We start from the raw sequence: 26,713 nt of genomic DNA, 5'->3' as shown, positions 1-26,713 counted from the left end.
TGTTTTAAGAGTAACGAAGCGCAGTCTGTGTTCATAATCACCACATCAACAAGTGAGTGCATGGTCCCTTTCGTCGTACACATAGATATGAAGTATTTTATATAAACTACGTGCTATGTGTGCATATTATCCATATACTTGCTATCTATGCTGGATGAACGATTTTATACAAGTTTTATGTGATTTAAACTGTATATGTATTTTATATCTACGAAAATGTTAGGGTAAAACATGGGTAGCTGTAATAGACGATGTGTGATAAAATGATGAGAAGCCTCGATATTGTTGTTAATTCTGTCATCTAGCGGAGTATGGATGACGACCACAAACTCTTCTAGACAGTCCAGTGGAACGATAGCAGACTCGCAACTTGTAGGTGTTTGTGAACGATGTGTTCACCGGTGTACTCCATCCCCCTCATGGTTGTCTTAAGGACATTTATTGCTGAGGAATCCCATTAGCATTAGTGTCCATCCCAATGTTGATCCTTATTCTAGGTCCCTTATGAGAGGTGTTTTAGGGACGTAATGTGAGGATAACGGGAACGGGTAATCAGGTTATTGTTGGTTGATGAAATTAATAAACTTATTTATTGTGGGTTGAAAACCCTTTGTGCTCACCAGGCTCCCACGCCTGACCCACTCAGTTTCATATATTACAGGTAGTGGCGCACGAGCATATATATGATGTTTGGGATGAGAGATTACAGATATAGGCCTGTAGATATGAATAAATGTAGTAAGACTTATATTGTACTGTTTATGCTTTTGATCTGTATCGAACATGACATCCCGAGGTTTTTAATGAAATACATTTATTCGGAAATGAATTGATAAATCGTTATCATATTTTATTTTGGGAACAAATTCTGCAACACTTTTATTTAAAATATTACTCTGATTTTTAAACAAAGCATAAACAAAATCGGTCTTTTCTGGCCGTGAAAATGGGGATGTCACAGTTGGTATCTGAGAATTAGTTTAAGCGAACTAGGAATTTGTAGGATTTCTAGACTTAAACTTAGAATGCTAAGCTATGATTGTGAGAGGAGTGTCTAGTATATTTTAGACACAAGCAGTAGTTTATTTTAGGAATGATTCCTAAATTGCTTTTATGTGCTATATGATACTATTTGTTTGGATCTATGGTCTGTTGCCGACCGGATCTAGAAACTAGGATTCTAAACGTACGAATACGATATTAGAACTAGCATATATACGTTTCGGAGAGATAAGGATGATTTAAATGTCTATCCAAAATAAAGATCTAAATTCACCTTATTCAGTGTGTAGATCAAAATGGCAAGAACCCGCAGTGAAGCTGGGAATGCAAATGGGAACAAAAATCAACCACCTGTGATTGAACAAATACCGGTTGTGGTAGCCGCTCCTGAGCTAATCACGATAGACGGAGTACAAGCGATGATCCAAATGATGTTGGATCGTCAAATGGAGGAAACCAGGCGTTTACTATAGATTAGGATATACTCACTGTAGTCTTTGTTTACAAAACATAAAAATTGAAAAGATATGCAATTTATTCTAGCTAGGAAAGACGGGGACTTCTAAAAGACCAAGTAATTCACACTTATCATACTGATCAAGCTTGAGTATCTTTATAAAAATATCAACAAACGAACTTTTACAATAAATTAGATGAACTTCCTTATCAATGCAAAACTCTCTTAGAAAATATAATCCTTCTGCTAAACAGGGGTGAACATCGGGACCGATATGAATATATGATTGATAATCTAGGAAATGAGAACCATATGGTTATGGCCCTACTCATTCGCTATAATGCCAAAGATAATAAACTGAAAACTAAGAAAAAACATGAAATTGAACCTTGCCCGCCTTCACATCCACCAATAGTCTACTAACGGGACTAAACCTGAAAATATATAGATAGAAAATTAAGAAAAAAAATTAAACTAACCTTGTCTCTGTTGCAGATAGAAAAACATATAATCAATCCAAAGAAATTATAGGCATGGTAACTGTCATTATGAGAAATTAGGAACAAACACATATTACAATTCTTAATTTCGAAATCTGCTAAGTTTTCTTTGGACCACACATATAATCCAAACAAACCCATGGCAAATAAATACCTAATTATCATATTTTACATTTACCATCAACAAACTGGTATCCCAGAGAAGACCCTCCACCTGCAACCTATATCAAATCATAGAAACAAAATCAAAAGGGAATTTTTTTGAGATGGAGATGGCAAACGATATGAAGTAGATCTTGTTCTAGCTCCTATACACCTTCAATTTCGTTAGGATCGAACCACTATGGCCTGAAACGTTAATTTTTTTTTGTCAGAACCTTGATCAATCATACCTCATGCTTTAAAAGTTGTATGTTTTCTAACCTGAGTAGTCATTTTTCTGCTTCTTCTACTCACAAATTGGAAGTCACCATTAGCTACATGCATTATGCTTTAACATGTAAATTTCATTAAATGGATCATCCTGTCATTATTAATTTTAACAACTAAGTTATGTAATTGCACAATCTTCTTACTGGCTTATATTCTGAATTTAAGAGTACTATTTAGTATTTAGTGAATCCAAACCCTCAGAGTTTCTAGACTTAATATAATTTGAGTACACTGTAAATGAGTTCTAAGTTCTAACATAAAGATCCACATTTCGCATGTCAAGCAGGAGATATAACAATGAATGGACTATGCAGCACATTGCATCTATTGTATGGGGAGGGTTGAAAACTGATGAAAATATAGTTGAACATGTTATGGTTTACATTAAAATATACATGTTTTCACCCGAAATAATACGGTTTCAGGATATGCTATAAATCCCTAAACAAAAACCAAAATCAATGATGAAAAAAGAGAAGAAATCGAGGATGCAAAAAAACCCTTCTTTCCCGATCTTGTTAATCTTCATCCAGATCCAAGCTCAAAAATCAAAAATGAAAAACAACACAGATTAGCAAACTCACTTCTAACATTGATTTAAAAATATTAAGGGACTTTTACCTGTGTGGGTCTCAAAGAACAAAAGAAAATTGAGTTTTGTTCCTTGTTAGGTACTTGGATCTGAAAGAACAAAGAACAATCATGTAATATAAGATTCAAGCTTTTTATCAGACTATGACAGCATAATTTCATCTCTTTACCCAAAACCTTAAACAAGCAGTCAGTGAGAGAGAGAGAGAGAGAGAGAGAGAGGGAGAGAAAGAGAGAGAGAGAGAGAGACGTTACTCATTAGCTGGGTTTTGTTCCTGTTCACGAACATTTGAAGACCTTGGGCTTAGTTACCTGCTTGATCTGATGACTCCCGATGCCTGTAACTACCACATCCACCGCGTCAATGTTGGTGGCGGAGGTGACTATCAAGGTTCTTCGAGTGAGAATCGATAGATCTTTCACGAGGCTTGTGAGAAGTTTTGAAGGGATGGTGGGGAAGAGAGAGTACACGAGAAGCACTTACAAGAGAACTAATGAATTTCTTTATATATATATAGAGAGAGAGAGAGAGAGAGAGAAAAAAAAAGCGTGAGTGGGGGAACAGGGAGTACGAGAGAAAGTGTAACAAAGTCTACAGGCTACAGTGTAAATGCACTGTAGCGTGATGTGTAAAATAAAGTAAGTGTTAAATGATGTGTATTATTCATCCATAGCTGTATGATATCCGTCTACCCCGAACCTATAATCGTTAATCTTAAGTGAGCATTAAATGTATGTATAGATCTACACAGGATTGACACTCCCACCTGTGGTTGCTAGCTATAACCCTGACATGCATAACTGTATAGTCTTTTTTACGATGTCCGATGAAGCATCATGGCAGGGAAATTTCAAGTCGTATGGCTCAGTTATAGGGACTCAATGTAACATTACCCACTAACCCTAATAAATTAAACTACCTAGAGGAGAAGACCTATGAAGTAATTATAGTATGAAAATATAATAAAAAGGAATATAAAAATATAAAGGAAAAGTTATAAGATAAAGTACTAAAAGAGTAGCTTATCCTAGGAAAACAAAAATGCAAAGAATAGAAACCCTTTTTAAAGAGTTATGAAAACTATTCTCAAAAGTATAGAACCCTAACAACATGTGAACTCACCAACATTATGTTGACGTTTTCAAAACCCATGTATTCTTAGAAAAATAGTAGCAATGGAAGTAGATTGCTGATGGAAGTCGTAACCTGGACGATGGAAGTTTTATTCTGTTTTCTTGTTATTTAGTTTATGTTTTGGGAGTCTTTGGGGGTCGAATAGTGTAACCCTTTTAATAATGAATAAAAGAAGTATTTGTGTTTTATTTCCGTGTACTATTCAATATACTTGTCTTCAGATCCAACATCCCTAAACATTGCACAACCTAGCATTTCCACTATTTCCACTGTGACAGATTGGTATCAGAGCTGCAAGTTATAACGAACTAGTAATTCCTTAGGAACTATGACTATAACTTAGGGCAAGTACTCTAATTAGGTTTAACCCTTAAGCCTAATAACTAAAAGTATTATTATTAATTACACTACTTATAGACCACCTAGGGGAAAGGTGACTAGTTTGAAGTGTCGCTTGGGTTGTTGGATTTTAAAACGACTATACACCAAAATGGTCATGCCCTCCGACACTTCTCATCTGGCCAATCCTTACTTTATAGTCTTGAAGTACAAAACATATAATTAATAAAGTACCCTTAATAAAACAATAATAAGATATAAAGTTATATAAACTCTTATGAATACACCTAAATATCATAAAGAACATCCACATAAATCACAACTCATGATTTTAAGCCCAAAACGATACATACGGTTAGTACAATACATCGACCGTACCACAACTAGACCTATAATGCGCAAATAAGTTTTATTATGGTCCAACCGACGCACGCTGTAACACCCGTAATTCAGGTTAGTCAACTTAGAGATAATAAGCATTAAGACTGAATTTTTGATAGAATATTATTTAGGATAAATAATCGTAACCAAAGTTATACTATATGTCACAAGGATTTCGTACATATATAGAACGCTGAAATCCGACTTATAACGAAGAAGTTATGACCTGTCGAAGTTTCGCGATTAAACCGTCAGAGCTCAGTGTATCGTAAAAAGTAAAATTTTGACAAAATAATTTCTAGCCTTATCGATCTAAACTAAATTCATAGTAGACATTAAACCGAGAATGTGCATATGGAGAACGTCTAAATCTAACTTCGTTAGAGGAAGTTATAATTTTTCTAAAATTCAACGTAGTAGTACACAACTCGGAAATTGAATTTTAGATCGATCGATTATTAGCCGACACAACCTAAACGAGAGTCTAAGATCTCATTAATAGGAGCTCAACTATATAAAGACAGTGGAAAATAGACGTCAGATGGCAAAGTTATGAATTTTTAATATACTTTAACTGTTTAAGCCTGTTAAAATATAACTTTAAAAATTAATTCAAAATTATCCGATAGAGTCTAAATGAAAGTTGTAGAACACATCGATAGCTACGTGTGGATATAAAGAACGTTAAAAACAGAGCTCGTATGCCAAAGTTACAGATTTTATAAGATAATTAATTTTCAGATTAACCGGCAAGTGGCACGTGACATGATCTAAGACCACACCTTCTTCCCCACGACTTGCCACTAGATTGCAACACTTGGAATGAGTACGCCCAATGTAGCTCACATACACCCAATGTACTGACTTACTCCCAACGTAATCCTTGAGTACACCCCGCGTACTCGGTTGTTGGCCATTATAAATTGAAGTAGAAAATCATTCTTTTCCTCATACCTTTCTATCCAAGTCTCACCCAAACCCCTAAAAGACCTCAATGCCTTTCTCTAACTTCCTAGGTGTTAGTAGCGAAGCTCCGGAGTGCCAAAAAACCCAGAGAAATACAGCTTTCCGTTTAGAAATTCTGCCTGCACAGACTCCGGTTTCTCGCAAAACCACCTGTAAGTTGAGTTATGCTTACAGTACTTTAAGTATAACTTATATTTAAGTTCGTTATCGTTATTATGTACATATGAACTAGATTTATCAGTGATTCCAAGTCAGTATACTAATTGATATATTTATAGGAAAGTTGTCTAAAATGGTTATGTTGGCTTGGTTGTTAGATTTCAGAAAGTATACGTCGAAATGGTCCTGCCTCACAACTGTCCTATCTGGATGATCCTTACTTGATAGATCATGAAATAGACTTTGAATTAATGATGAATCTAAACTAATAATTAGTCAGAATAAATATTAGACTAATACTTTGTGATAATGATATTAGGTTACGTCCAAGGATAATATAGTTGCTAGGAGCGAAGCGTTGTCTGAGTTTTGAGTCATCGCTTTAACAAGTTAGTGCATAGACCCTTTAATGAACATGATTTTAATACAGGTATTGATTAAAGTATTAAATATGTGTTTATGTGTAAGATATTTGATATTTCCTGAAATATGTGTTAGGAACATATATGATAATATATGATGATTTAAGACTTACAGAATAAACGGAAATTAATTATGATGAATATCGGGTAGTATCACCTTATGAGTACGGGTGAGATGTACATAGAGTGTAGAACTCAAAATTTTGTCTTTGATCCGTGTGATTGGTTTAGACATAGTTATTTGTCCATAGTTCAAGAGTACAGAGTGGGCATATCCATTTCTCAATAACCCGAGAGGATGGATTAGACACAGTCGTTCGTCCCTATTCCAAGAGTATGGAGTGGGCATAGTCATATGTCATTGATCCGAGAGCATGGATTAGACAAAGTCGTTCATACCTGATCCGGGAGTGTGGATTAGGTAAAGCCGTTCATTTTAGATCTAAAAGTATGGATCATGTCGTTCTGAGGTATCGACGGGGCGGGGTAAATTGCTTATATGAAATTGTATCTTGCGAGTTCTAATATATATATATATATATATATATATATATATATATATATATATATATGTTATAACAATGTGGGATTGAAATCCCTATGTACTCACCAAATTTCCCAACTTGAACCACTTAGTTTATTGTATCATAGGTGCCATTATTACGGATACGTTCTGTTGAGAGATTCAGGGAGTATTAGGCCACTAGTTTAATTAGTGTAAGGCTTGTAATATTTTGTTATGCTTATGTTTCTGTATTGAAGATTACATCCTAACGTGAATATAAATAAAATACATTTACTCGGACATGCTTTGATAATGTCATTATCATGTTTTTGGAAACAAATTCCGCAATATTATTCTTCAAAAAGGATATTCTGATTTTTAAATAAGCATAAACAAATCGGTATTTTCTGGCCGTGAAAATGGGGATGTCACAGTTAGTATCAGAGCATTAGTTTAAGCGAACTAGGAATTTTTTGATATTCCTAGACTTAAACTTAGAATGCTAAGCGATGATTGTGAGATAAGTGTCTGTTATATTCAGGAAGTATGTCGGAATAGACACAAGCACTAGCATATTTAGGGGAGATGCCTAAATTGTTTTTATGTGCTAAATGATTTATACTATAATATGCCTTATATGCTTTATGATGCTATCGTTTGATCGGATTTATTGCCAATTGCCGACCAGATCTGGAAATTTTATATGCTCAGGCTTCTAAACGTTTAATTACGGTATTAGAACAAGCATGTAACTTTTCGGAGTGATAAGGAGATTTATCGTCTATAGTAAATAAAGCTTTCATAGCTTAATTCTCTTCACTGTACTTCGAGCATCTTCTTTAACATATAGATCGACATGGTGAGAAATAAAAGCGGATTGGGACATGGTAATCAACAGCCTGAGCCACAAGTGATTGAGTGTGCACCTGAGGTAGCAGATGTACCCAAGCCTATCACGATGGCAGGAGTCTAAGAATTGATTTAGGATATGATGGCCAAACAAATGGAGGAGATGAGATAAATGTTGCATAATTACAGGGATGAGCCTACTGTGCCTATTGTGCAGCACGAACTGAATGAAGGACAATCTGAGCAAGGAAACTACAGTAAGAGTGTTAGCCAAACTGAGCCAAGAGTAGTTAGAAGAAACCAACCCAATGGTGGAAATGATGGATGTGGATACAAGTAAAGGATTTCATGGCATCCAAGCCATTAAGTCTTTCTAGAAGCCCAACACCGGTGGAAATCATGGATTGGATCTCCGAGATGGAGATGATTTTTGAAAGTTGTGACTGCAGCAATAGGAAGAAGACCATTCTCGCAGTTACACAGTTGAATAATGGGGTATTAAGCTAGTAAAAGCTACTAGTTGATACCACACCCAAAGTAGAAGCTAGTAAGATGTCTTAAGGAGACATTTTGGTGCAACTAAAAATGTAGTACTGCTCTGAGCAGGATCTTCTGGAGATCAACAATGAATTCCAGAATCTGAAGAAGGAAAGGATGAGCATCAACGAGTACACTACAAGTTTTACAAAGAAAATGAAGCTTGTTCCTTATTTAGTTCCAACTGAACTCTACAAGGTCAACAAGCTTGCTAATGGATTGCCAACAGACTTTGGTCCAATGGTTAAAGAAGCAACCACCTTGAAAGCTGCCATTTGAGGGATCTTCAAGATCCGACAAGAGAAATAGGTTCATGAAGTCTGACCCCAACAACAAGAAGTATAGGGATAGCAATGAAAAAAATTGGCGTGACAAGTGCAGAGGGAAACACATTAGGAAATACTCTAAAAAGGTGACCATCTTCAAATGTACGAAGACCGGTCACTATGCCGACGAATGTACGACCAAGAGAGAAGTCTGCTTTAAGTCTTGTGAAGAAGGAAACTTCAAGCACGACTGCCCAAAAAAGGAAGGAGCTACAAAGCCAAACGTACTGCTGAAGCCAAAGGCAAGAGCATTCCAGATGATCCTTGATGAAGCAGGTGACAATGCAAGGGACTAGGAGTAAGGGTCTATATATCTAAAGATCGAGATATAAAGTAGCCATATAGATAGTATCATGTGGTGTAGCCGAATATAAGAGGCATATTATAGGTGAGCTTGAATATCTATAAACCATAGTTATGTTATCCGATGTGTTAAATGACTAAGTGAAATTCTTGTATGGTGACTTGGAAAACTAAAAGGAAATACATGGGACGAATATGAGTAAGTGTGAAAGGTAGTAGAGGCCTATACTACCAGAAGCGCATGACTCGCACTTGGATCAGGGAAAGTTACAAGGTTACCAAGGTGCTAGTAATTGATTCTGTTTTGTTCATGTCTGTCGTTACCATCGTTTCAGTAATGACCATGAAGATGATTGATATTATGACCCTAGTGATCATATCAAATAGAGTCCGACTAAGACAAGTATGTTACATGTTTCAGAGAACCAAGTTCGATGTAGCATCCGTCTTAAGCCAGAAGATTGAGGTAAAAGATAGCTATCGCCGTTAAAGTAAGAAGCTTGTAACCAAAATTTCTACATGTTATAATGTAATTATATCACATTAGAACATGAACGAGTGTATCTTCCAATATGGAATCTGAATAAAACAGACATGAGTCTGAAGCATTGTAACATACGATGAGAGGTCACTAGAACATGACCCATCGGTCTGCTACGATAATCGAAGTAAATACCTTATCTTAAGTTAAGTCTGTTTAAGTAGAAGCAGGAATCTACAATAAGGATTGAGTTTGTAACTTGAAGGATACGATTGACAGCTCAACATAGGATAAGGAGATGGTGCAAGATTGCACACCGCCAGCAGTCAAGAAGTCCAAGAGTTAGATACTCATTTGAAAGGACATAAGAGTTATGTTTATTAACTAGGATGAAAAGATAACATGTAGAGTCATTATACAAGTCATATTTTATTGATGATTCTAGGACATAATCATCCTAAGGGGGAGATAATTGAACGTCCGCTGATCGGACTAGTCAATTTAGAGATAATAAACGTTAAGTAGATGTTCGACATAAATTTCTTTAAAATAAAGAAGAAAGTTTTAAAATAACTTTTTTTATAGAAGTTTCGCGATTAAATCAACACGACTCCATGTATCATAAAAAGTAAATTTTTGAAAAAAATTACTTTTTATCCTTAGCGATCTAAATGAAAATCATAGTAGATGTTAAACCGAGATCGTTCATATAGAGAACGTCCAAATCTGACTTCGTTAGAGAAAGTTATGATTTTTCTAAGATTCAACATAGCAATCCACAGCTCCGAAATCGAATTTTAGATCAATAGAATATTAGCCAACAAAACCTAAATGAGAATTGAAGATCTCGTTAATAAGAGCTCAACAATTAAAAGACAGTCGAAAACGAATGTTGGATGACAAAGTTATGAATTTTCAACGGACCTAAACTATCCAAGCCTCTAAAAATATAAGTTTAAAAATTAATTCCAAATTAGCCGACGGAGTCTAAACAAACGTTGTAGATCACATCGATAGCTATACGTCGATAGAAAGAATGTCAAAAACGGAGTTCGTATTTGAAAGTTATGGATTTTATAAGATAACTAATTTTCGGATTAACCAGCAAGCGACACGTGACATGATCTAAGACCACACCTTCTTCCCCACGTCTTGCCACCAGATTGTGAGACCTGGAATGAGTACGACCAACATTTCTCGCGTACGCCCAACGTAGTCCTTGAGTAAGCTCCGCGTACTCGGTAGTTGGCCACTATAAATAGACATCGAAAATCACTCTCTTCCTCACACCTTTCTACCTAAAACTCTCCCAAACCCCCCCAAAGGCCTCAATTCCTTTCACTAGAATCCTAGGTGTTAGTAGTGAAGCTCCAGAGTCCCAAAAAGCTATGAGAAATAGAGATTTCGGTTTTGAAGTTTTGCCCGCGCAGAGTTCGGTTTCTCGCTAAACTATCTTTAAGTTGAGTTATGCCTCCTAACTGTCCTACCTGGATGATCCTTACTTGATAGATCATGAAGTAGAATTTGAATTAATGATGAATCTAGACAAAGAATTAGTAGTAATAAATATTAGACTAATACTTAGTGATAATGATATTAGGTTACTTCAAAGGATAATACAGTTGCTAGGAGCGAAGCGCTATTTGAGTTTTGAGTCATCACTTTAACAAGTTAGTGCATAGACCCTTTAATGAACATGATTTTAATACATGTATTGATTAAAGTTTTAAATATATGTTTATTTGTGAGATATTTAAAATTTCCTTAAATATGTGTTAAGAACATATCTGATAATATATGATGATTTAGTACTTATAGAATAAACCGAAATTAATTAAATTGAATATCGGGTAGTATCTCCTTATGAGTACGGGTGAGATATTCACGGAGGGTAGAACTCAAAACTTTGTCTTTGATCCATGAGCGTAGATTAGAAATAGTCATTTGTCCCTAGTCTGAGAGTGTAGAGTGGGCATAGCCATTTGCCGATAATCGAGAGAATGGATTAGACATAGTCGTTAGTCCCCAGTCTAAGAGTATGGAGTGGACATAGTTATTTATCATTGATCTGAGAGCATGGATTAGACAGTCGTTTGTACCTGATCTGGGAGTATGGGTTAGGTAAATCCGTTCATTTTAGATCCGAAAGTATGGATCGTTTCTGTAAAGTCCCGAAAAATAGATATACCAATGATCAAAGACAATAATAGATGCAAACACGAATCAATAAACCAACAAAGAGCAAGAGACCAAGCTTGCATACGCTTTAATACTGTAAAACGTCTGATACAACTTGGAAGTATACGAGAGCATCAACAACTCATAATGACTGACACAATTCGCTATTTAAAGACCTGACTAGAGACCGTAAGGTGTTTACGGCCGTAAAGAGTTTACGACCGTAAACCCATTTTGACCATAAACACCGTAAACTCAAAACAAAACACGAACAATTACATTTCTATTGCTATCTACGACTATGCCTAGACCAAACCATTTTACAGAGTCTTTCAATCTCCCCCTTGGTTTGGACTAGCTCGGCCCCATTCCTTTCTTTACCAGCATGACATCCATTTGGCCCATAGCACCATTCCACATCTTTTTGCTCAAAATCTCAGCAACCATCCTGGTATACGCCTTGGCTCCTTGCTCATAGATATCTTCAACCACTTTGATTTGAAAATTGCTCAGATAATGAATATCCCATTTCCTGAACTGCAGAAGGTCTCTTTGATCATACAACCGTATGCACCCATTCTTGAGCTTAATGACCGCACCACAAGTATTTTCATCATAAACCCAGCACTCCATAGAACCGAGCGATCCATCTTTATAACCTTGAACAATGGGAAATTGTTTAACTTGAGTCGTGGGTGGCCACATAACCAACTGTAGAGGTTTATTAGAAGAAGCTTCAAACACATCTGGATGTTCCAGAATGATTGACTCAGCAGTTGGCATTGTAGGAAATCCCTTCTTTACTTGCTCATCTAGAAAGAATTTGAACTGCGAAACCTGAGAATTGTTTAATAGATTGATAAAAGGAGCTTGTGATAACTCCGCAAGATCAACCCTTGTCAATGAACTAAAAGCACGAATATCCTTATACAACTCTGAATTACCGCTCTTGCGAATAATAATCCAAAGTCGAAGAGGATCGTGAAATCCCCAAGCAGCTACACCCGACCGATCTCCAAAAGTATCTCTGAACCGAACAATTTCAAGATCAGTGACAGTGATCAAAGATTCCCCTTTAGAATTGCTCTGAGTAACATTTCGCTTGAATAATAACTGCCCCCTTTCAGTATCATCTTCTTGATTTTTCCGAATGATCTCTTGAATATGAGAAGCCATAGGAGGAACAACTCCAATACGCTCAGCAGAACTAGAAGATTGACCAGCTGGCACATCTACTAGATACGCTTGCACATGTAAATTTATTCTTTGTTCTTCTACGCTTGTTTTATACTTCTCACCAAAATCATCCTCCAGTTTCTTTTTCAATTCGAAGTAGCTTGAAGTCAGCAGATTGAAATGTTCTTGAAGGTCAGAGATCTGCTTATCTTTTACTTTTCTATCCCTCTTAACTTCTGCGAGTTGTCCGCCAAGATAAGTTCTATCTGACTGAAGTTTAGACACTTGAGTACGAAGCTCAATGTTCTGAGCACGAAGTTCAGCTACTTGAATGTCAAGCTCTATGTTCTTCTGACTTAATACCGAGATCTCCTTTCGTAAACTATCATCAGATGAATCATCATCAGGAGCACCCCCTTCACTCATAGAAATGTTCTTTCCTTGAGGGCTAGACGAACGAAGCTGTTCCTCTGCCATATGCAAAGCTAGTCTCTCAGAAGCAGCATCCCTATTGAATCTTGGAATAGGAAAACCAGGAGGAGCTGAAGGGCCACCAACATCAAAAACTGAACTAGGTCCAGTTGCAAACATCTTTGTTACAGAAAGTCGTGTAGTAGCAGTAGTGATTGGTAGTGTAGGAAGACCACTGACCAAACTAGTAATTAGCTCGGATTGTCTTTCATCAAGTCTTCTCCTCTTAGATTGAGGTTGGTCAGCCTGTGGAGGTATTACACTAACAAATGGTTCAGATGTAGGAGAAATAGACACGGGAGGGGAACATCCCACAACTACCTCCATTGGAGTTGAAGTTGACACCATCTGCTCGGAAATTGGAGTAAAAGTTTCGCTCGTTTTTCTCTTCTCAGTTGACGGCAAAACACTATCATCAACATTTTGAAAAATCGTGTCAAATATCTCGTTGGACACAACATTAGCACTACTAGCTAAAGAAGCCGCAATATCATCATTATCAAATCTCGTAAGATCAAGATCTTCAAATGAGTCACGTCCATCATCACCGGTACCTATTTCCCTTTCATCCTGTCTTTCATTCGACTCATGTTCATGACTAGAGGTACTTTGATCTCTCTGAGCTGGTGAATCTTCATCATCTTCAGTCACGTCTATCATAAAGTTTGCTGGAGTCGAACCCTCAGTAGACGTTTTCTTAGAGGAAGTCGGTTCTGATGATTCGTATGACACTGGCGTCTCATCCAATTCTGTAAACTTACCGAATTTTTCCAATCGATAACGCCCTTGAAAGACAACTTTTCCTCTTCGGTTTTGCTTAATGAGTCCCACAGTGTGTGGACCCAAAGATTTCATATCCAGGGTATCTCCTGACTTCCTAACCTCAGGAAACTGCATCTCGACAAACAATTGAATGAAGCGGGGATATTGGAGAAAAGTATCCCTTGTAGAAGCCCGGATGTTTATGACAAATTCCTCTAGGATGAACTTTGAGAAATTGAAATGAATTCCAGAGGCCAAAGATACGAATGCACCAGTTGTGCGTTGAGAAATTTCATCAGCCCCACTCCTTCTACCGGACATATAACTTACGAACACATGAGCCAGAAATCTCCAATATGGATGAAGCAGCTTTTTCAACGTTGGCGGGTAGGTTCCTTCATAACTCATCCATCGTAGTATTCTCTGAACATCCTCTATGCCAATTTCCGTCGGATAGTTCGGTTGATCATCAATCAGCAACGCGTTTCGAACAAAACTTTCATCGATTACAATATCTCGTCCTTGCACCTTCGCCGCGACTGTGAAATTTCCATCATCATCCATCTGCGTCCTTGCCGTCGCCCAAAACTCACGAACGATGTTCTGATAGATCACCGGATTGACTGTCAATGCTGATGCAATACAACATTCACGCAACCTGTGAATCATTGAAAGCATGTCGGAATGAACGACAGGTGGATCAGCAAGAACTATCGCCAGATTGTGCATGTCTGCAAACTTGAGATTTGCCATTTTCCTGCACTCAAACACAGTTGTAAGAAACCTACACCAATAATAAAACTTATTTTGACAAAAATATGACAATAAAGTTTGATCAAAATAAAAATTATATTAGTGATGTATGTTTAAAAAAAATTAAACCTTTTGACAGTTTTGGTTCTTGGGCCGTAAACTCTAGTTTACGGCCTAAAGAACTCCCTTAGAAAAATTTAGGTTCACGGTTTAAGCGAGGAAAAACAAGCAATCGTTACCCAGTCAAACTAAGAGCTTGAATCGACAAATGTTCTTGGGCCGTAAACTCCAGTTTACGGCCTAGAAATTACTTCGAAAACACGATGCATAATTATCATTGAAATATTTCAAACAGTCCAGAAAAGTTACACCTGAATTCACGGACCGTAAACTGGGAGTTTACGGCCTATGAATGTCTACACCGAAAAAAGGCTAAAAATTGGTCTTTCACTTTGAGATGACGAACGAAAAACATATAGTCGCGAACACAACGAGAAGTCGCATCATAATAAAATAGTTTCGGATCCAAAACATCAAGTTTCAGAGTTTACGGCCTAAGCTTACGGCCGTAAACTCCTCGACTTGAGTTTATTTAATTTTAAGCACAATGCGATGAGATTCCGTGAAACAAAATATATATTCGTGATCTACACGATGCTACCTTCACGATGATATACTCGTTTTTCTGAAAATCGAAGAAAAAAATTTTCGACACCTTGAGGGCTTTTGGGAGTGGTTTGCGGCCGGAAACTGTTGAGTGGTGAGATTCCGGCCGTGAACTCCCCCTTTTTATCTTTTTACCTTTCCACCTTTCTTACCCTCCTGCCTGTTAGCTACCCAGTCTTTCTAATTTTTCGCCAATTAATAAAAATAAAACCTTTTGAGGATAAATTTAATTTTTAAAACAAAAAAAAAAAAAAAAAAACTAACACACCATAAAATTTTAAATGCTAGAACAATAAAAGTAAAATAAAATTAACATAAAATTTTAAGTTGAAAAAATAAAAAAATAAAAAATCAACATCAAATAAATTAAGAAACACTTTAACTATCACTTCTTTTGTGATGCTTGGATCAAAGTTATTGGACGACCTTATTCTACTTGTCGGTACCCTTATTTTCACATCTTCGTCTGACCGATTGCCAGTATTGTGGTCCACTTAAACGCGAAGGATTTGTGACATTTTGGACCTTTTACCAATGACATGATTCGGGCATATACCTAATTGTAAATTTCTGGTAATTATTATATCTCCTAAATCTTACGTGAAATTACCTTATGACCATTTAATTGACTACAACCAGGGATATTGTTGTCCACCTAAATTGAGCAGCGAGATCTACAGGCAATCTGTATGAGTTCAATTTTTAGGTGTACTGGAACGTGTTTCCCGCTTCCTGATATGCCCCAGCCATCAAGAACTTCCAGAGTACTCCTTACACCGGGTGAGCAGACAACCATTCAGAGAGAGAAGGGATACATAATTCTATTTCTACCTACTTCAGAGGGGTTGAGAAGAAGAAGGTTGCATATGCTGTGTACCAGGTCGGATTAGAAGTCGCGCAAAGGAGACAGCATGTGGCTAACAGATGAGAAGTTTTTCACATATACATTTCACACATATATTTCAAGCGCATATATATTTCCTACAGAGAAATGGAGTTGCATATGTTGTGTACCAGGTCGGATTAGAAGTCGCGCAAAGGAGACAACATATGACTAACAGAAAGAAAGAAAGAAAATGATTTTCTACAGACCTAATTTATCGGAATTTACCAGTCACCCTATCCAACCGGAATTAAGGACAGAGTCCGCACATCGAGGAAAAGTTAAGCCACGGTTCCAAGTACGGGTTCAATTAATGTGACGAGTAGATTCTCGTGTTTATCTCCCTGCTCAACCTATCTGAGCGTCGTGATGTCAGATTAAACGGATCTAACTAGGTCAAAATTTGTCGAGTCCTTAAATTCATTAGGTTCAACTTTCCTAGTCAAGTCCCCTTTTAAAATCTTTCGCGCCTACCAGCACATCGAGCACAGAGCGTAGATGATTCAACGTAGGTACGTTACGCCGATTCAGGTCGTCATTTATCACTTATTAATATCATTTCCCATCACAGTACTTACAACGAAGGCTGCTTTGAAATAACCCTAATTTAGATTCTTTACTGAAATGACATTATTTTTGGATTTTTTGTAATTTTTTTGTTTTTGTATTTTCTTTCTCCCCCTAAATTTGTGCATAGTTGAGAGTTTTAAACAAAAGAAAAAAATGCGCAAATTTAAACATACCTAACAAAAATTGAAGACAAACTTGGTAAAATGTTAAAATAGACTAAGAAGACCAAAAATGAAATAAAATTAAAATTAAAATGAAATAAAAATAAAAATAAAATAAATAAAAAAACTAAAAACAAACAAATAAAAAGGAAATTAAAAAAAACTTAATCCTCAAAACGTATCATTTTCAGAAATCCCACAAGCACATCAAAACGAGCTTTGTTAAAAGGTTTTGTGAACAAGTCAGCCACATTGTTATCAGTGTGGACTTGTTCGATTCGAATTAAAGATCGTTCATAACAGTCTCTGATAAAGTGAATTTTAATATCGATGTGCTTGGTTTTAGAGTGTTGGACTGGGTTCTTAGCAATTTGTATGGCAGCCTCATTATCACAATAGATAGGGGTTTCTGAATAATTCAAACCGTAGTCCAACAGCTGATGTTGGATCCAAATAACTTGAGAACAACAGGCTGATGCTGCCACATATTCTGCCTCTGCTGTCGAAGTCGAGACAGTGTGCTGCTTCTTGCATTGCCATGAAACTAGTCTGTCACCTAGGTATTGACATCCTCCTGAAGTTGATTTCCTGTCAAGCTCACAACCTCCATAATTACTGTCAGTAAAAGCATAAAGATTAAATTCAGAATTCTTCGGATACCAAAGACCCAATTTAGGTCTTCCTTTGATATACCGAAAAATTCTTTTAACAGCAATAAGATGAGAGAGTTTAGGATTAGCCTGATAGCGTGCGCATTGACAAACTGCGAACATAATGTCTGGTCGACTTGCAGTAAGATACATTAGGGATCCGATCATTGATCGATAAAGAGTTTGATCTACGGGTTCGCCTTCTGGATCTGGAGTCAGGAGGGGTCGTTCAGCCATCGGTGTTGAGGCAGATTTAGCATCATGAAGTGCGAACTTCTCAAGAATATCATCCACGTACTTGGCCTGATGAAGAAGGATGCCGGTTGAATTCTGTTTAACCTGAAGCCCCAAAAACATGGTCATTTCCCCCAAAGAACTCATTTCAAATCTTTTCTTCATTACACTTTCGAACTCCTTGCAAAGTTGTTGGCTTGTTGATCCAAAGATTATGTCGTCGACGTATATTTGAACAAGTATCTGGTCGTTGTCGACATGCTTTATAAACAATGTTTGATCGATAGTACCACGTGTATAGCCATGTTCGAGCAAATGCTTTGTTAGAGTTGCATACCATGCTCTAGGAGCCTGATGCAGCCCATACAACGCTTTATCCAACTTGTAGACATGATTAGGAAACTTCGGGTCGACAAACCCTTGAGGTTGATCAACGTAGATTTCTTCCTTCACCTTGCCATACAAGAAGGCAGTCTTGACATCCATTTGAAAAACAGTGAAGTTCATATACGAAGCGTACGCCAAGAAGATACGAATGGCCTCCAAGCGAGCTACAGGAGCATAAACCTCAGTGTAGTCAAGACCCTCGACTTGTCGAAATCCGCGAACTACCAATCTGGCCTTGTTTCGCACAATGACCCCTGAATCGTCCTGCTTGTTACGATAAACCCACCTTGTGTCAAGAGACTTTTTGCCCTTTGGTAACTCAACTAACTTCCAAACACCTAGTTTTTCAAATTGATGCAATTCTTCATGCATTGCATCCACCCAGCTAGGTTCATTTAGAGCCATCTCTACATTCTTGGGCTCAATTTGAGAAATGAAACAAGAATACAGACATGTATTCACGTCTCCACTTTGACTTCTGGTTTTAACACCACTGTCTAGCTGGCCGATAACGTTCTCGAGCGGATGATCTCGTTGAATCCTAGAGGGTATTTCTTGGCTGATGTCATTGATGGAGACAGGTAGAGTGTGAATGTTAAGACCTCCTTCATTTGCTTGTTGAGTAGAACTAGATGGTTCTGCAACATACTCATCCGCAATAAGGTCAGGAAAGAGTAATTCCATCAGGGTTGAAGAGACAGCGGAAGCATCATTTGGAATGAACTCTTTCTCTAATAATGTGGAAGGTCTTGATTCAACATTCGAAGAATCAATGTGGTATGATTGAGGAGTGACATGTTCCAATAACGGCCTCCCTTGAGAAGTAGCAGAAGACTTATTGAAAGATGTTGCAGAAGACTCCTCTTCAATTTCCGCAGACGGCTCCCTCTCAGATGCAGCAGAAGACTCCCCCTCAACTGGAGCAGAAGATTCTCCTTTGTGCGAGTCGGAGGACCCCCATTCAGTTGAAGCTTTAGACTTTCCTTTCAGTGAATTGGAAGTTTTAGATACAGGTTTGTATACAACTTCTTCGACTTCATCTTCAGAGATACTCTTCAAATGCGAATCAGTTCTTGAGACATCATTTGAATATACGTTTAAGGATTTGAAAAGTGACGTGTAATCAAATAACCAGTCCGGACCCACTCTCGCGTCTGTCTCATTCTCTTCCAACCAACGCACGTCATAGGATTCCACAATCTGTTTGGTTTTCTTGTTGTAGACTTGATAAGTGGTACGTGCAGCATACCCAACAAAATAGCAGTCATCAGCTTTGGCATTAAACTTCGGATTGGCATCTAGGTGAAGAAGGGTGCAAGGACAGCCAAATACTCGAAAATGACTAACTGACGGTTTGTGACCATAGTAAATTTCATATGGAGTTTTCATTTGAGCTTTGTTGATGAGTACTCGATTTTGAACATAACAGGCAGTTTTTATTGCCTCTGCCCAAAAGAAAACAGGGAGCTTGGAGTCACACAACATCGTCCTTGCTGCATCCTTAAGTGTTCTGTTTCTCCTCTCAGCAACACCATTTTGTTGAGGTGTGTGAGCGGAACTAAATTGATGTAGGATCCCCTTCTCAGAACAGAAGTGATTGAGAACAGAATTCTTAAATTCCGTACCATTATCGGTGCGAATAGCCTTCACCCTATGATTGGTCTGATTCTTAATAAGTATGATGAACCTCTTGATCAATTCAGCGACGCCAGCTTTGTTGGATAGAAAGAAAACCCACATAAAACGAGAAAAATCATCAATGACCACTAGACAGTAGGAACTCCTATTGATGCTTAGCACATTCACTGGACCAAATAGGTCCATGTGAAGAAGTTGTAGAACCTGGCTTATTGAGTTAACTTGCTTCGGTAAATGTGGCTTTCGATGATGCTTTCCTTGAGCACAAGACACACATTTCTCAAACGTGATAAAGTCTTTGACAGGTAATCCACGGACCATCTCATTCTTTGCAAGACGATTGAGATTTTTGGCGTTGGCGTGACCTAATCTTCGGTGCCATAACATTGCGGTTTGCTCAGAGATCTTGGAGAACAGACAAGTAACCTGCTTTGGAAGATTGCTATTCATATCGATAATATAAGCATTTCCATCCCTTTTTGACTTTACGAGAATCCATTCTTTAGGGATGACAAAACCTGGCTTTAAGATCATGCATTCCTTGTCAGTGAAATGCGTAGAATAGCCTTTGTCACAGATTTGCGAAACACTTAGCAGGCTGTGTTTTAGCTCTGGAGCGAAATTCACATTTTCAAAACTCAAAACTCCATTTGATACCGTGCCCTTTTGTGTAATTTTTCCTCCATCTCCACCCGCAAAAGAGACGTATCCCCCATTAAATGATTGAATGTCGTTCAATTAGGTGATGTCTCCTGTCATGTGCCGGGAACAGCCGCTGTCGACGAACCATGGTCTGACGACATTTCCCCGCAACTGCCCCTGCAAAATGGGTGGGTTTAATTAGATTTGGGCACCCAGGTCATGATCTTCCTGGGTGATCCCGATGCTTTTTCAGATTTATTGCACATGAGCTTCTCTGAGGATACAGATGATGTATTGGGAGTAGATTTGGGTTTCCATATATAATTAGGTTTTTTGAAAAATTCAGTCAACTTTGTCATTTTATGTCTGACGATCTGCTTAAAGCATGAGTTACTTCTACCAGAATTGGTTGAAGATCCATTATTGCTTTGGGATGAGCTTGACCTTTGCATGGCTATGCTCCCTTTTGGCAGACTGTTCAGGACAAGGTGATTAAAAAACCTTTTATGACTGTGAAATATACCCCTTTTTCTATTTCTTTTATCTACCCAATAATCATTTCGAGAGCGACTCGTAGAGGAATTTCTATTTAATGATCTTCCTCTGAATTCGTTCTCTCCTCTTGGAAGATTATAACTCACAAACATTCGATTAAGACAATTTCTAGCAATATGACCCTTAGTGCCACAATTAAAACAAATCTGATAGTTATTGTTAGAACTTGTGTTGCATTTGTCAGATTTGTTTTCCCTACAAACACCCTTGCTTGTCTCACAAAAACATGCAGTATTATCAAGTTGTGAGGCAAGTGAGGGTGCTGTATTTATTGAGGGTTGTGAGACTAATGGTATGTCAACATTTTTATCACAAACGTTTAAATTGTCAACCAAAATGTTCAAAGATTTATCAGACATATTAGAAACATTCAAAACTGTATCAGAGATAGCAGCTACTGTATCAGAATAATTTAAAACACCACAAGAAAAATTGTCACACAAAACATTTAACAAAGAATTGTCTTTATTTAAAATAAAAGCTTCAGGTTTGGACTCGATTTTATTTTCAGAAACACATCCTTCAACTTTGTGCTTTGACTGATTCAAGGATTGATCTGCAGGAGAAGTAGAAATGTTAGTACTTTCAACATTAATAAATCCTCCCGAAACAAAACCGGAGGGCTTGCCATAAATCATAAATGATTCATTGGCAATCTCTTCTTTGGACAAGGGCTTGGGCACGTATGAATGATTGAAAGGAGGAGGTACAAATTTATACCCTAGACCTTTTGATTGATTTCTTTTAAACTGCATACTTTGGTCTATCATATTTGCAACCACCTCACTTGAGAAATCATATTTTCTGACATCAAGTTTGGCGGTCTCAAAGTTTCCTTTCAAGGATTCAACTTCAGCTACAAGCTCAGCATTTTGTTTGACTACATAATTGTAATTTTCACATTTGTTGCTGTAGTCTTCCTGGAGTCTCCTAAAGTCTTTAATTTTTTATTCTAGTTGAGCTTTAAGTGGTTTTTGTCCTTTTCGAAGTCGATACCCTTCATATCTAAGGTCTTCTACGTCTCTTATTAATTTATCATTGAGTTCACGAAGAATCCTAAGATTTTCTACTGCATCACCTAATGTCTCAATTTTATCCTGTAAAGTTTTCACATAATCTATACAAGCCTTAGAACATGATGGAAGACTTACCTTGTATGAATTAGGTTCATGGGAGGAGGATACCATCAAGCCAAATTGTAGTTTCATCATGTTGTCTTCAGCTGCTGCAGTCCTTGCTTGAGCGTCATCCCTCACTTGTGCTAGATGAGCATTTTCTGGTCCAGACAAATTTAGAGCTTGTATTTGATCATCCCAGTCAAATGATTGTGCAACCATAGCCTTTTCATTGTTTGCTTGACCACTGGTTCGATTATTCCCAACTGCAACCATTGTTCTATCATTATTAACCCTCCTATCAGGGTGTGGGCAATCACGAGCAAAATGCCCTGGCTCATGGCAATTGAAACATCGAAGCTTTCCTTTGTTGAATCCAACCTTCTTGTCAGCACTCATTCCCCAATTGTTCTTCCCTGTCTTTTTGGCAAACTGTTTTGCCCTAAATACAGCCATGGCAATTTGCCATGTGATGTCCATTTCCTCAACATCCTCTGGATGGATTTGATCAAGATCTGCAAATGAAAATTGAGGAGGAAGTTCCCCAGCTACAAGAGCATTGTAGCAATTCACAAGCCCTGCTGCAAAGACAAGGTTTTCATCACCCTCCTTTTCCTTTGGTGAAGAAGCCACATTAGAGGATGAAACATTTTGGGTAGATGTATTTGGCTGTCCTTGTGGGTAAGGAATGACCGGTGCAGAGGAAGATGAACCTGCAGAAGTATAGGAGAACGAAGAAAGAGCATTATTAGATGAAATGCCAAGATTGGCAGATGAGTATGAGTTCACATGATTGATCTCTCGCTGTTTGTCATCAATATCACACGCTTTGATGACAGCCATCACTTCAGCTAGGGAAAGACGATTAAGATCCTTAGTCTTCTTGATTACTGCTACATTCATGTCCCAAGATTTTGGGAGAGCATTTAGTAGCTTCTTATTAATCTCTGACTTTGTATAGAAAATCCCTGCCACAGTCATCTCAGTGTTGAGAGTGGTGAATCTCTGCAGTTGAGCTTCGAGAGTCTCTACAGGAACATAATTAAACATATTGAAGCGTTGTCTCAGCATATCTTGGCGACTTTCCCGCATGTCTTCATTTCCCTCATACACTTCAATGAGAGCTTCCCACAGAGCTTTGGCAGAAGTATACTCTCTGAATCCTTGAGCAATGTCTGGAGATAAAGCCATAGTTAAAATGGCCAATGCCTTTTCTTGTTCTTCCACACTCTCAAAGTCTTCATCAGTGTAGTTTTCGATTGCCTTGTCGACCACCTTTCCCCCAACTGTAGTGGTGATTCTGACTGGATCCTTCAAAACACATTTCCATATCTTAAAGTCTTTCATTTTTATATACTTCTCAATTCTATATTTCCACTCGGGGAAACCATCAGCTGACATAAGTCTTGGAATTCGCGTGGTTGTACCCATCACAACATCAAGCTCTTGGTATTGAGTTGAATTTTGTGTATCCATAATTTTTATTTTAAAAATTATTACCAGAAAATTTTAAGGCTATAGAAAAATTGATCTTGTCGTGTAAGCTAAGGCAGAAAACAATAGGCCGTAAACTCCCGGCCGTAAACTGGAGTTTACGGTCAAAAATTATTTTGTTTTAAAACTAACTCAAAGATTAATTTCAATTTTATAAAATTAACTGACTTAGCCGTAAACTCTTAAGCCGTAAACTCTAGACCGTAAACCTTAGGCCGTAAACTTGAGTTTACGGTCCGAGAATACTTGTTGATTTAAACTCTGAAAGATAATAGTGCAAATTTCGATTAACAGAAAATCAATTTTTCGTTGATGCTTTAGTTTACGGTCAATGAAATTCAAATAAAAAGTTCGATTTTAATTTTAAAACACAACTCAATTAAATCCCAGAACTAATATGTGATTATGAAGGCTTGAATGTCGTGAAAAACTATCGATTTCGAAGAGTGCAGATGAGGCCGTGAACAGGAGTTTACGGCCGTAAACTAAGGCCGTAAACTTCTAGAAACCTTGATTTCGACTGAAATAAATCTCTCTAAACTGCAGTGGATGTCGATTTACTTGAAAACGCAGGTGTTGAACGCCTTTGACACTGGTATGGCTTTGATACCAATTGTAAAGTCCCGAAAAATAGATATACCAATGATCAAAGACAATAACAGATGCAAACACGAATCAATAAACCAATAAAGAGCAAGAGACCAAGCTTGCATACGCTTTAATACTGTAAAAGGTCTGATACAACTTGGAAGTATACGAGAGCATCAACAACTCATAATGACTGACACAATTCGCTATTTAAAGACCTGACTAGAGACCGTAAGGTGTTTACGACCGTAAAGAGTTTACGGCCGTAAACCCATTTTGACCATAAACACCGTAAACTCAAAACAAAACACGAACAATTACATTTCTACTGCTATCTACGACTATGCCTAGACCAAACCATTTTACAGAGTCTTTCAGTTTCATTGTGAGGATCGACAGAGTAGGGTAAATTGCTTATATGAAACTGTATCTTGCGAGTTATAAAATATATACAGGTTATAACAATGTGGGATTGAAATCCCTATGTACTCACCAGGTTTCCCAACCTGAACCACTCAGCTTATTGTATCACAGGTAGCGATATTAAAGATACGTTCTTCTAAGAGTATCAAGGAGTATTAGGCGAGTAGTTTAATTACTACAAGGCTTGTAAAATTTCGTTATGGTTATGTTTCTGTATTGACGATGACATCACAATGTTTTAATATAAATCAAATACATTTCCTCATAAATGCTTTGATAATATCATTATCATGTTTTTGGGAACAAATTCCGCAATATTATTCTTCAAAAAGGATACTCTAATTTTTAAATAAGCATAAACAAATCAGTCTTTTCTGCCCATGAAATGGGGATGCCACAGTTGGTATCAGAGCATTAGTTTAAGCGAACAAGGAAACTTAGGAAATTCCTAGACTTAAACTTATAATGCTAAGCAATGATTGTGAGACGAGTGTCTGCTATATTTAGGAAGTATGCATGAATAGACACGAGCACTAGCTTATTTGAGGGAGACGAGTAAATTGCTTTTATGTGCTAAATAATTTATGCTATGATATGCCTTATATGCTTTATGATGCTGTCGTTTGATCGGAATTATGTCCCATTTCTGACCGGATCTGGAAATTTTGTGTGCTCAGGTTTGTAAAAGTTTACTTACGGTATTAGAACTGGCATGTAACCTTTCAGAGTGATAAGGAGATTTATACGTCTATCGTAAATAAATCTTTCCTATCTTAGTTCTCTTCACTATACTCTAAACATCTACTTTGGCATATAGATCGACATAATGAGAACTCAAAGCGGATTGGGAAACGGTAATCAGCAGCCTCTGCCACGAGTGATTAAGCGTACACCAGAGGTAGCAGATACACCCGAGCCAATGACAACGACAAGAGTCCAAGAAATGATTTGGGCTATGATGGCCAGACAAATGGAGGAGATGAGACAAATGTTGCGTAATTACAGGGATGATCCTACTATGCCTATTGTGCAGCCCGAACTAAATGAAGGACAGTCTGAGGAAGGAAACTATAGTCAGACTGTTAGCCAAACTGAGCCAAAAGTAGTTAGAAAAAACCAACCCAATGGAGGAAACGATGGATGTGGATGCAAGTAGAAGGATTTCACGACATCCAAGCCACCAAGTATTTCTAGAAGCCCAACACCAGTGGAAGTCATGGATTGGATCTCCGAGGTGGAGATGATGTTTGAAAGTTGCGACTGCAGCAAGAAGCTGAAGACCATTCTCATAGTTACATAATTGAAGACTGGGGTATTAAGCTAGTGGAAGCTACTAGCTGATACCATGCCCAAACTAGAAGCTAGTAAGATATCTTGGGAAGACATTTTGGTGCAACTGAAAATGCAGTATTGATCTGAGCAGGATCTTCTGGAGATCAACAATGAGTTCCAGAATCTGAAGAAGGGAAGGATGAGCGTCAACGAGTATGCTGCAAGTTTTATGGAGAAAATGAAGTTTGTTCTTTATTTAGTTCCAACTGAACTCTCCAAGCTTCGAGTCATGACTTTAACAAGTGAGTGCATAGTCCCTTTCATGAACATGATTTTAATACAAACATTGATTTAAAGTGTTAAATGTATGTTTATATGTGAGATATTTGATATTCCCTGAAATATGTGTTACGAGAATATCTGATAATATATGATGATTTAGGACTTACAAAATAAATCTATATTAATTAAGATGAATATCAGGTAGTATCTCCTTATGAGTACCGGTGAGATATACACGGAGGGTAGAACTCAAAATTTTGTCTTTGATCTGTGAGCATGGATTAGACATAGTAATTCCTCCATAGTCCAAGAGTACGGAGTGGGCATAGACATTTGTCGATAATCTGAGAGCATGGATTAGACACAGTCGTTCTTACGTATCTCAAGATTATGGAGTGGGCATAGTCATTTATCATTGATCCGAGAGC

At 37.5% G+C, this 26,713-nt stretch overlaps 1 long non-coding RNA gene across 5 annotated transcripts; it reads right to left on the bottom strand.

The window, feature by feature from the left end:
- Positions 1 to 1,593: 1,593 nt before the first annotated feature.
- LOC145063040 (uncharacterized) lies at positions 1,594 to 3,512 on the bottom strand. 5 transcript variants are annotated; one of them, XR_013687819.1, is made up of 3 exons: positions 3,238 to 3,512; positions 2,114 to 3,072; positions 1,594 to 1,999 (listed from the first exon to the last, which is right to left on the bottom strand). It is a non-coding gene; the product is annotated as an uncharacterized LOC145063040 (long non-coding RNA). The 5 variants fall into 5 exon arrangements; XR_013687818.1 differs by having other exon boundaries at positions 1,594 to 1,893; XR_013687820.1 differs by having other exon boundaries at positions 1,594 to 1,893; positions 2,138 to 3,072; positions 3,238 to 3,511.
- Between the last annotated feature and the right edge of the window lie 23,201 nt (positions 3,513 to 26,713).

The sequence above is a fragment of the Lactuca serriola genome, chromosome 7, assembly GCF_051521515.1.
Source record: "Lactuca serriola cultivar US96UC23 chromosome 7, Lser_US96UC23_V15, whole genome shotgun sequence".
Lineage (NCBI taxonomy): Eukaryota > Viridiplantae > Streptophyta > Magnoliopsida > Asterales > Asteraceae > Lactuca > Lactuca serriola.
Note: the sequence above shows the minus strand (reverse complement) of the source record. Positions and strands in the feature narration are given on the sequence as shown.